This window comes from Lissotriton vulgaris, chromosome 5 (assembly GCF_964263255.1).
Source record: "Lissotriton vulgaris chromosome 5, aLisVul1.2, whole genome shotgun sequence".
In the NCBI taxonomy this organism is placed as follows: domain Eukaryota; kingdom Metazoa; phylum Chordata; class Amphibia; order Caudata; family Salamandridae; genus Lissotriton; species Lissotriton vulgaris.
In genome coordinates this window covers 1,486,067,531-1,486,079,340 of record NC_141693.1, presented here as the reverse complement: position 1 = coordinate 1,486,079,340, position 11,810 = coordinate 1,486,067,531, and the positions used below count along the sequence as shown (strand labels likewise).

At 44.7% G+C, this 11,810-nt stretch overlaps 1 long non-coding RNA gene across 1 annotated transcript in view; it reads left to right on the top strand.

Annotated features, from left to right (window-relative positions):
• LOC147712802 (uncharacterized) overlaps nucleotides 1-11,529 on the top strand; it is a 50,591-nt gene extending 39,062 nt beyond the window's left edge. The window contains exon 4 of the long non-coding RNA XR_015295770.1: nucleotides 10,891-11,529. This is a non-coding gene — a long non-coding RNA (uncharacterized LOC147712802). The remainder of the gene's footprint in view (nucleotides 1-10,890) is intronic.
• Nucleotides 11,530-11,810: the final 281 nt, after the last annotated feature.

The window sequence follows — 11,810 nt, the reverse complement described above, 5'->3', positions numbered from 1 at the left end:
CGGGACACTTTCAGTAGCTGAGCGCTGTATAAATTTAATATAACTTAACATAACGAGGAAAAGCTCACAGTCCACAATCACCCACTGAAGTCAAACATTCAGTCAAGAAGCCGGCCTCCACACCTTCTGAGGGGACATTGGAGAAATCTACACTGTCGACGGGAGCGTCGACGAAGATGGCGGCGTCTATGTAATCGGAGGTAAAACGTACATCTAAGACTTTATCACCGTCGGCGGCAGTGTCGATGCCGAGATCTGTGGTGACGACTGCCTCGACTACAATCACTACAGGTAACAATTGCAATGACGACAGTAACGGCATAGTCGATGGTAGCGTTGACAACGATAACGTCGGTGGTTGCGATGCAGAATTTGTCGATGAGAGGAAAAAAAAACAGAAAATGGGTTCTTGCCAGGAAGAACCCATCACCAAGTAAGGTGACCCCTTTGGTAACATCTTACCTGTTGGAGGAGTCGGAAGAAGTGGAGGAGGATGGCGGTCCTTTTGGCTATGCTAGTAGCCCGTCTCAGTTGCAAATAAAGTACCAAGAGGGTGACTCAGAGTACGAATATGAGGGGTTTCAATGTCGTCCCCAGCAATAATACCGCCATGAGAAGATGGTGAGTGTTCCATCTTCATTGCTAAAGGATTTGCAGTTCATGCTGGAGGATTATAAGAGACATCCTGTTCCTCATACCTCTAAAGAATTGCAGGTGACTACGCCTCAACCATGCTCTATACCAGGTACGCCAGTGCGTAGGCGATAAATTTTACCAGAGCCCTTGCCTAGATCTCCACCAGCAAGATCTAGAGCCAGTGACCACGGATGATGAGGAGAGTACATCAGTGGTTTTCATAATTTAATGGAGAGAGCCACAAACAGATTCACACTCACCATGTCCACAGACAAAGCAGAATGTTTCTTTTACGACTTCAAGGAACATTATCGTAGTACATTTCGGTCCCTACTGATTGTCGATCATCTATGGAAAGGGGGCCTAAAACTCCTGGAGACACCCGCAATGGTGACTCAAGTACTTGCCAGACTGGACAAAAAATATAAGGCACCTTCAGATGCTCCAGCTTGTCTTCTAGGCCACCCCAAGCTGGACTCCGTCATAACCCAGGCGGCTCAGCAGAAGACCAGGAATCCGTCCGCTCCTATTACGATACCTCCGGACAGAGAGCGTAGGAGATTGGACAATGCGGGGAATAGGTTTTCCTCTGTCTGCCCTGTTAGTTAAAGCTTTGAATGCCCTGGCCATTCTAGGCAGGTACAATAGGCAGATGTGGTGTGACCTCTCGCCTCCTGCATTCCAGAGGCTGACAGATCAAGATTCTGCAAGAGGGACAAAGGACTTCGGCTGAAGTCCTAGATTGTGCTATGGACATAGACATCGCAACCACAGCCTTCAGATCGTTGGGAGGAGCGGCGGTCCTGTGCAGACAAGGATGGCTGAGAGCAACAGCGTTCAGGCTGGAAGTCCAAAATAAGATCTCGGACCTTCCTTTCAATGGAGCGGATTTATTCGGAAATCACATAGACTAGGTACTGCAAGGTATCAAAAAAGATACTGATACAGCGAAATCATTAGGAACACTACAATATAGGAAAGTTCCTTTCAATCCTCTAAAGGTTCGAGGCCTATCCTCTTTCAGAGGAGGATACCAGCAGGGAAGATATTCATCTTACTCTACATCATCACAGCCTTACTGTAAGTAGTATACGCACCGTCAGTCAGGAGGCTAAACAAAATCTACACCTAGAGGGTAGGGGAGGTAGTCAGGGGAAAGACCACAACCAACGACAATGACCGCCTTCAGGATCCGGCTACACCTATCCCTCTTACGTCACATGTTCCCTTGGGTTGAAAGATTGCTTATTATCTCCAAAATTGGCAGCAAATAACTACGGACCAGTGGGTCCTCAACATAATTCAATTCGGAAACACTCTAGAACTTCCACAAACGCCCCCTTGTACACCACCGATACATCAAGAGGTCAGGCACTTACTTCAGATGCGTCGGGAGATTCGGACAATGCTCCGAAAGGGAGCAATAGAACCGGTGCCGAACTTCCAGAGGGGAAGGGGTTTACTCATGATTTTTCCTAGTCGAGAAAAACACTCTCCAATGGCGTCCTATTCGAGACCTCCGATCCCTAAACACCTATCTCAAAAAGCAATCTTTCACAATGGTTTCTCTTCAGGACATCTTTCTGCTTTTAGACCCAGGAGATCATATAACCACAGACCTACAGGATGCGTACTTTCACATCCCCCAGCCATCCTTCCCACAGGCAGTACCTTTGGTTCATGGTTGCCGGAGAACATTACCAATTCAAGGTACTGCAGTTCGGCCTGAAATCAGCCCCAAGAATATTCATGAAATGCCTGGCTCCAATGGCGGTTGTTCTAAGGAAACAAACACTAAGGGGCAGATTTATGAGGCTGTTGCGCCGCAATTGCGTCACTTTTTTGACGCAACTGTGGCGCAAACAATGCGCCTTATTTACAACGTGACGCATCTAGGAGATGCGTCACGTTGTAAAGCACTGCGCCATAAGGAGGCGTTCCTGCGCAGGGAGGGGCGTTCCTGCGCAGGGAGGGGCGTTCCTGCGCAGGGAGGGGCGTTCCTGCGTAGGAACGCCTCCTGAAAGTGGCTGAGTGAAATCTTTGAGATTTCACTCAGTCACTTTCAGGGCAATGCTGTGTCAAAACCCTGCGCCTGCTTGAAGCAGGCGTAGGTCTTAACGCAGCATTATGTAGACTGGGCACCCCCGAGCCTTGCTGGAGCTGTGTCGCGCTTGCGATGCAACTCCAGCAATGCGCCACATTTCTGGCACAGATGCGTCGCGTATCTGTGCCGTTTTTGCTCCATGGTGCGCCGCATTATAAATGCGGCGCACCATGGGTGGCGGAGCTGGCGCACGTTAACTGGCGCATCCCTGGGGATGCGCCAGTTAACATAAATCTGCCCCAACGTATTTCCTTACCTTGCTGATTTGTTGGTTAAGGCACCATCAGCAGCATCCACCCGATCACCAACAGCGGCTTGCGTGGATTTGTTTGCCAGGTTAGGTCTGACTTTAAACTAGGAAAAATCATCCCTTCAACCGACAAACATCACCTTCTTGGGAGTGATACTGGACACAAGGCATTTCCCCTCCAAAGAAAGGCAACTGAGAATTGCATCTCTTTTCAAAGACTTCACAAATAGAAAGTGCCTTTCAGTGTACAAGTCATTGCTGGGAACGATGTCATCTTGCATTCCCCTCGTACCTTGCTGCAGGTTAAGGATGCGTCCGTTGCGAGAGCAGCTATATATACAATGGCTTCAAGCATAGGGATCCTTCGAAGACCTAGTCAAGGTAACGCCGAACATTGTTCAAGCGGTGAAATGGTGGCCCCAAGAGCGGAACATCTCGCGGGGCCTTTCATTCCTCACAGAGCCAGCCCCACTGATAATTACTACACATGCGTCCCTAGAAGGATGGGGAGCCTTCCTTCAGGACCTTAAAGTCAGCAGCCGCTGGAAGTTGCACGAGCAGAAGATGCATATCAACTTATTGGAACTCAGAGCCGTCCGCTTGGAATTGCTGGCGTTCCTACCAAAAATAAGATCAACTGTGTTAGTAAGAACGGATGACACAACAGCTATGCATTACTTTAACAAACAAGGAGGAACAAGATCACTCTCCCTGTCGCAAAAGGCCCATAGAGTATGAGAATGGGCACTGCAACACTAGATATCCAGAACAGCGGAACATCTCCCAGGAGCCCAGAACGTCCAAGCAGATACACTCGGCAGGCTCAAATATACCTGCCACGAATGTGAGATCACCAAGGGGTTCTAGACAACATCTTCCAAAGATGGGGGGGGGAACCAACAGTAGACCTCTTCGCAACAGCAGAGAACGGGAAATGCTGGTTCTTCGCAAGCTGGCTTCCCCAACGGGGATCCTGCGGGAATGCGTTTCTGATGGCATGGTAAGGCGTCTTTGCTTACGCCTTTCTTACAATTCCCCTCCTGCCACGAGTTCTCATGAAGATCAAGAAGGAGCCGTGCCGGGTGATCCTGATAGCCCCATGGTGGCCCAGGCAGCACTGGTTCACAGAGCTTCCTCTACTGTCGGAGGTCCATCCGATTCGCCTTTGACCAATACAGGGGCTTCTGACTTTGTCCCAGGGACAAGTGCTACATCCAGATCCGAAATTATTGCACTTAGCGGCCTGGCTCCTGAGCACTGTAAGTTTCCCCATCTAAAGATCTCAGAGGAATGCAAAGACATCCTATCAAAAGCCAGAGCGGAGAGTACAAACAAGACCCACAGAATGAAATGGGAAAGATTCTGTCTGTGGTGCCAAAGATGTAACATTCATTCTCTGAATTCGGCAGCGCATGAGATTATTACATACATTTTACTTTTGGCTCATGCATCGATAAAGGTACATTTAGCTACAATATCACTCTACAGGAGGACTTCCTCAGGACCAACTATATGGTCTGGAAGAGTCATCCAACAATTCATGAAAGGATTATTCCGGGTTTTTCCTCCAGTAAAGCCTCCACCACCTCTATGGCAGTTGAACATTCTTCTTTCTCAAGTAATGAAACAGCCCTTCAAGCCAATACACAGGGCAGATCTTAAATTTCTATCATGGAAAGTTCTGCTTCTCATAGGGCTCACTATAGCCAGGAGAGTGGGGGAATTACAGGCTCTCACGATTCAAGACCCTTTCTTACAATTTCAAGAGAATAGAATGATACTCTGCACTAATCCAAAATGTATTCCAAAAGTTCCAATTGACTTTCATTTAAATGAGCCGCTAATGCTCAAACTGTTCTTTCCTCAACCAACAACCGCAGCGGAAAGAGCTCTCCACTTGCTGGATGTCCAACGCTGTCTCAAATTCTATTTACAAAAGACAAAACCCTTCCGCAAATCTTCACAACTGTTTGTTGCCTTCAGCACACCCAGGAAGGGCTTCCCTTATCAAAAAGAGGAATCGTCAGATGGATTTCCAGTGCGATAGAGTATTGTCAACCGACCATTCGACAAGAGCAGTGTCCACCTCCACTGCTTTGTTTGCGGGAGTTACCTGGATTGTCTACACCCTCCATTATGCCACCTACTGTGGGAGGAGGCATAGTCGTAGCCTGGAGGACCCACCCCCCACCCCGCCCTCTTCCATATGGCAGAGACTGAAAGATATGCTTCACCTCGCTTCCTTCACCTTAGGGGTGGAGTTGGCAGAGGTGGGGCACAACCTATTGTTCCTATTTTTTGCTGCAGGTTTTCCCGCCAAAAGTAGAGGTGTAAACAGGTTGCCATCAGAGGTTAGGGGTGTCATTGCAATGGGGGAAGACCTTTAAAGCTTCCATCTCTCGCACTGTGCCCATCCTGGGGGAGTAGGTGTGAAACCTCTGCACAGGATGTGCTTTGTTTCTGGTCCCTGAGAGGGGGGCTCTCAATCCAGGGGTCCAGAAAGATTTCTGGTGGTGGCAGTATGACTAAAGCTAATCTGCGACCACACCAGCTTTAGTGGAATTTCAGTGGGCACCTCTGAGGTGCCCTCTGAGTAGATGTTTTAATAAATGACACATTGGCCTCAGTGTGTGTTTATTAAGGAGTAATTTGGTACCAAACACTCCTGCGTTCAGAGAAGTCATTATGTCCTGGGGAACTGCAGTTGCATAGTTTCCAGCCCATGTACTCTCTTTGGCGTCCCTGGCACTTACACTATCTAAGAATAGACTTGTATATTATAGGGGATTATATGCTCATGCAAATATGTCCAAACCAATGAAATAATGCACCCTGCTTCAAGGCTTGCGAGAGCGGTGACTTACCGATACCTTGGACAGTGCTGGTTGGCATGGCACACAGGCAGTGTGCCATGTCGACTGTCATTTTTGTCTACTCTAAGCCATGAATGCTACAGTGGCAATCTGCATGGCCCAGATGAGAGGTCACTAGGGGACTTTCTTCAGTCCCAATGCCCTTTGTCCCCTTGTACCAGTTACTAGGGACTTGAAGGGCGCTAGAATGGCCAATTGTGGAAAAGTTTTATGGAAGAAGCACTGGCATAGGGGACCTGGTAGACCGGGACCCTGTGCATTATATTTGAAAACACACCATTTTCCATGCAAAACGTGGGAGGCAAACTTTGTCAAAAGATCCACTTTCTCACAGATGTCTTATGAAAGCACACCTCATATATGGGGATTACGCCTGGACACAGTATGACTAAGAATTCAGGGTGTTTATGGTCTTGGAACCCAAAATGGAGGGGCACTCAGATCTTTGGACACACACGATGGAGCTGATAAACTATTTGAAAATCATATTCTCAGCAAGTGGTTTGCACATAGTCCTTTGTCCCGAATCTATCATTACACACACAATGATCCAGTGGATGACCTACCTACCTACCTCTGCAGGCCTGAAAGCAATCTCCTGAAGGAATCCAAGCATAACTTTTTACAAAAAAGTGTGCATATTTTAAATCTGAGAACAAGGGCACTTATAGAAGCTTCCGTAGTTGAAGAAATCATGGTCGGCTGTGCAAAGGTATCGGGATCTTGCTAAACAGGCACAAAAGGCAGAGGGATAACAACATTATGCTCTTGCCATAGTGATTATTGTAATGATATTTAGAAGCTATTATCATAAAGAGAAATATTTGATGTTCACAGTTCTGTTTTCATTATCATTTTTTTTATTCATATTTGCTTAACAATTGCAGCACACTTGGGGACTTATTACGATGAGGCCTGGAAAGCCTCTGTCTGCAAGTCGGAGATTTTCTGACCCTGATAGCGATTTCAATTCCAGCCTCTAAATTACAATCAAGCCTGTCTGAATTGAAACTGGCCGGTCATTCCAGCTTGATTCAGGCAGGCTTAAGGAGGCCGGCCATTTGTCGACCTGCCCGTAATCCCCATGGACGGCGTCTCTCCCATAGGGATAACTATGCTCGGTTTCCGACTGAATTTCCACTCAGGGCTTTCTGTCATGGAAGCCTGTCAGAGAGTGAGTTTAGGGGCCCCTAGAAGAGCCCCCTTGCCTTCGCAGCCTACGGCTATGGGTAGAAGGGGCACCAATGGTGCCCCCATTAATCCCTGCAATGCGTTACCGGCATCTCGGGGTGCTTTCCACATGGTGGAGGGATTAACGGGGGTGCACCATAGGTGCAGGTTGTGGTGTTGGTAGGGGTATAAGGTTGGAAGTATTTTTATTATAAGTATTTACAGAGTTTTAATTATTTTGAGTTATTTAAATGATTTATTTATGCACATTTTGTCAGTTAATTTTTTTTATTATTTTGATGTTTTTTGTGGGGCTAAAGCTTGCTAAGGAATTTAATTGTGATGTTAATTGTTGTGAATTATTTAATTGATTATTTGTGATTGTGAAATTAGCAAATTTGTAAAGTCATCTATGTGATGCTGGTTGTGTTTTTAGGGGTAATGAGTGGGAAGTTCATTTAGTATAATTTATTTATTATGAGGTAATTGTTGTTCATTGTTTAATTTACATTTTATCGCTTAACTATTTTTGAATTGAATATTTAAAGTTTATAGATATATTTTAGGTGTTTACAGAGCTATTGGCTAGGTACTTATTTAAGTAATGTAAAAATAGCTCTTGTTAAAAAAATTATTTTTGTTATGTATTTATTAATTTGAAATTAACGTGTTTGTGAAAATTTTGAAAATATAGCGTGGGATTCGAATTTTTGTTTTCGTAAATAATAAACATTTTAATGTCATTTTTTTTAATGTCACCATATATTTAAAATTTTTATTGGTTTAATGTAGTTCAAATATTTGTACTGGTACTCAACAACTCTAATGTTGCAGACTGGAGTGGGAATAGTAAATTCGACACCTCCCCTATGCAGCGGATGGGGTTGTATTCCCTACCGTGGTGGTGGTGCTTACCAGGCACCGCCATAGGGATTACAATGTGCCTCACTGTCCGCATTTTCATGGTGGGTAACCCGCCATGAAAAGGCAGGCAGAAAGCGACTTTAAGGGGCTGTAGGTCTGCCGTTGTGGAAGTCTCATCAAAATGCCTGTTGGCACCACTGACAGCCTTTTGGGAGGTCCTGTTGAAGGATAATGCCTGCCCACCATCCTAATCCGTCGCTATAATTTGTATTTTTGTTTTTTGGTCCCAGTGAATCAAAACATCATGGGTTGGTTAGAACTTATTTTTCAAAAAAATATAATTGCAGGGAACTTACTCGAGAACCATGCAGCGAGTGAGCTGGTGTCTTGTAATCTCTTCCGTTGAAAGTGGATGAATCCGGAGGTGTGATATTAATTTGAGGGGTGTAAGTTGATGAAAAGCCAGGGTGTGTTCACGGAGTGCACCAAGGCCTCAATCCGATGTCTGGTGGGACCATCTCGGAATCGGGACCAGGTCGGATTTCCATTGACTCCTATGGGAGCCTGTGTTCCGCCTGACAACACAGGCTCCTTTGGGGAAAATGGAGGTGTGTGAAAATCTCTGCACTCTGTCGCTGGCACCCCATTGTGCCTGTGACACAGTGCAACATTTTACAGGGTGGTCCCTTAGATACCCTCTCTGCCCCCAACTGGAGGCCTCAGCGTGAAGGGGGCCCTGCTAGTCGCACCATTCCCGCTTTGTGGTTTTGACAACTAGATGCTCTACTGCGAGATTAGATATGGTAAAAGGGGAGGAGGCAAGTAGCCCTGCTATACTACAACGCCCATCGCGGAAGGAGGACTTGTAGTGCCTAACTTCGAGCTATACTTTTTAGCTTTTGAACTCCAGTGGCTGGTGCAGTGGTTGACAGATAGTGGCCCAATAGGCACTGACCCAGGGATCCGTACGGATCTGATGCTGACAAATATGCTAGAACCTTGCCATCTTCTCTACAGGAGCGACCGAGGGGGCGAGCGAAGGGGGAACAAAAACAAGCGGCGAAGATTACAAAAGATATGACGGCTAAATAAAAACACTGAGTTGACCTTCATAAAAACGCTACTGCAAACAGACCATGATATACCACACGACAATGGCCAGGTAGGGAATGCTCAAACTGCCCAGGTCACACATAAAACTTGGGGAAATTGCGACATCTACGACCAGATGTGTGTATAATGACCCACTGGTGGTCTAGCGCCCACCCGGCCCAACGTATCTCATGCACACGCCCCACACCGCCTGCTTAACGTATTAGCAAATTCAAAACCCTTAGCTCCACTGCTGTTAGATAATTACATAGTATGATTCACCAGTTGTATTGCTTTCTTTTATTAAATGCCGGATATTTACAGACTGACAAATAATATTTGACTGTATACATTTACCAAAATAACCTTTTCCTAAAACTTATAGGTGAAGTAAGACTTGAATGTATGAGACTGATTTTATGTGTAAGTACTTTTATGGATAACCTACTCTATGGCTTCTTCGAATTGTAACTAAAGTTAGTACAGGACAATTTTATATATGCCAAAGAAGTGCTGTATTGTGATATATCACTAATTGCTGAACTATATTATTATGGATGTATATTAAAATAAATGGCAATAAAAATGTTGAAAAAAAGGTATCCATGCAATACATATCTGGGCTTTGCGGGGACAGGGGCGGAGAAGGGAGGAAAAGAGTACTTGATGAGAAACTCAGTCGGGCATAAGTTCCCGCTAGAGTGTCTCTTTAGTTCGAGTGGGACGTGCTGGTTAAGTAACCTGGAAGTGGTTTGTATTGACAGTCTAGTCTAGAAACCCTGGAAAGCAGCCGGTGACTAGAATGCTAACTACTATCCCGTACACAAGCGCATTTATGCATGTAATTCAGTACGCAGTACCAGCAGCCGCTATAGAGAGCCGTTCTGTACAGTGGACTGGAATGCTGACTGCTGTGCACATGGTTGAGTTTAGCAAGTAATTTAATGCGTACATTCAGAGACCTAGTAACCTTATAGCAGGACAATACATGCTGCATCTCGAAGGGGCCCTCCTCAGGACCCATGCCCTACATACCAAAAGGTACCCCTTACTAGGGACTTACAGCAGTGCAAAGGGCCTTGCCAATTGTGGAATAATTAGGCATATACATGATTTTTGTGAAATAATACTGGCACTGGCAACCTGGTTAGCAGGAACCCAGTGCTCTTCAAAGTTGCATCAGCTATCAGGCAAATCATGGGGCTAATTATGTACAATAGGGGCACTTTCATACAGGCATTTTATAAAAACCTCCTAAACATGACTAAGGGCCTGATTACGACTTTAGCGCTGCAACAGCACAATGCAGCCTTGGCTGTGCAAGCACCGCCAACTGCATTACAAGTTGGAAATGTGCAGCTTGTAATATCGTTGGCAGTTCTTTGGCCATTCCCATGGTGGTGCACTGCAGTGGGAACTGGCAAAAAGTTCCAGCATGGCATGGACTGTGACTTCCATGCTGTGCTTTAACTGGGGGAAATATATTCATGGGGGGGGGGACATGTTGTGCCACCCTGAATGTATTCCCAGGGCATGGGGGCCCTGTAGTTCTTGCTGCGCCAGCTTATTCATGGTGGGGCTCTGCCATGAAATTGCTGGTGGTGGAAGAACTCAAAGTATGCTGCTCGGGACTTTGCCAGTCCCTGCTCAGTATATTGTGTTGTGGCGCTCCTACACCACTGACAGGGTACCACTGTTCCCTTGCACAGCTGGTGTTCCACTGGCACAGATACAACTTTGTTCGTTGTAATCTGCAGTACATTGGAACTCCCTCACCCCTCCCGTCCCACCCCATACTCGTAATTATGCCCTTAAGTTAGAAAAGTTAAAACTTTTGGTCTGAATAATATGCAAACTGACTAACTTATTAATTTTTTGTTTGATGTTTCCTTTTCCAATAGGTACTATGTGTTTAATTCTTCAGATGGATACATTTACAATGCTGTCAAACAGAAGAGGCAACCTTACTAAAGCTGTAAGGGTTCCAATGTAATTTATAATAATCTATTGAGTATTAAATGCAGAGGTATAACCCCATTATGCTCTCAGAGTACCGAATACGAAAATTGTGATATGTAGGAGGTAGAATCTTAATGTGTTTACAATAATATAAATATCTGCATTGCTCTGGTTTCATAAGTAAAAGTTTTATTTCATATTTATCTACCAATTGTAGCCCCCTTTGTTTCCATAAGTGGAAAGTTTACAGTAAACATTTGAAAAGTGATTTGTGGTTTTCCGTTATACTGTCTTGGGTGTATCAATCTGTATATGCAACAACCAGGTCAGTTTCCCAGTCGTCAATGAGCGAGAGTCTGACTTTGCGTACCAACGGAAAAAAGGACCATTATCACCATTTAAACGCATGGGAAACTACTACCATTTAAAAAATATAAATATATATTATGTATTGTAATAAAGGCTTGTACAAATATCTATTTTCGCAAACTGCCAATTTATAAAGTAATTGCAAATAAAAAAATTAAAGTGTTTTTTTTTGTTTCCTGTTACTGACTCTAAAATAAAGTGTATCGCTGTAATTATTATTTATTCATAATTATTGTGGTTTTAAAAATAAAATGTCTCTTAATCTCACTGTTTTCATTTTTCCCTCTAAAATACATTTCAGTTAGTAGGTAAAAAATTAAGTATTAACTGGGTATTAATATAATACCCCGCCCATTACCCCTATATCCTGTCACTAAAGGTGAATCTAGAAGTGCTATTAAACATTATTGAAATTTAATGCTAAAATAAAATGTATTTAAAGACCAAGGGGTCTATGACAATCTCTATTGTAAACAAACCGACCTTAGGTCAG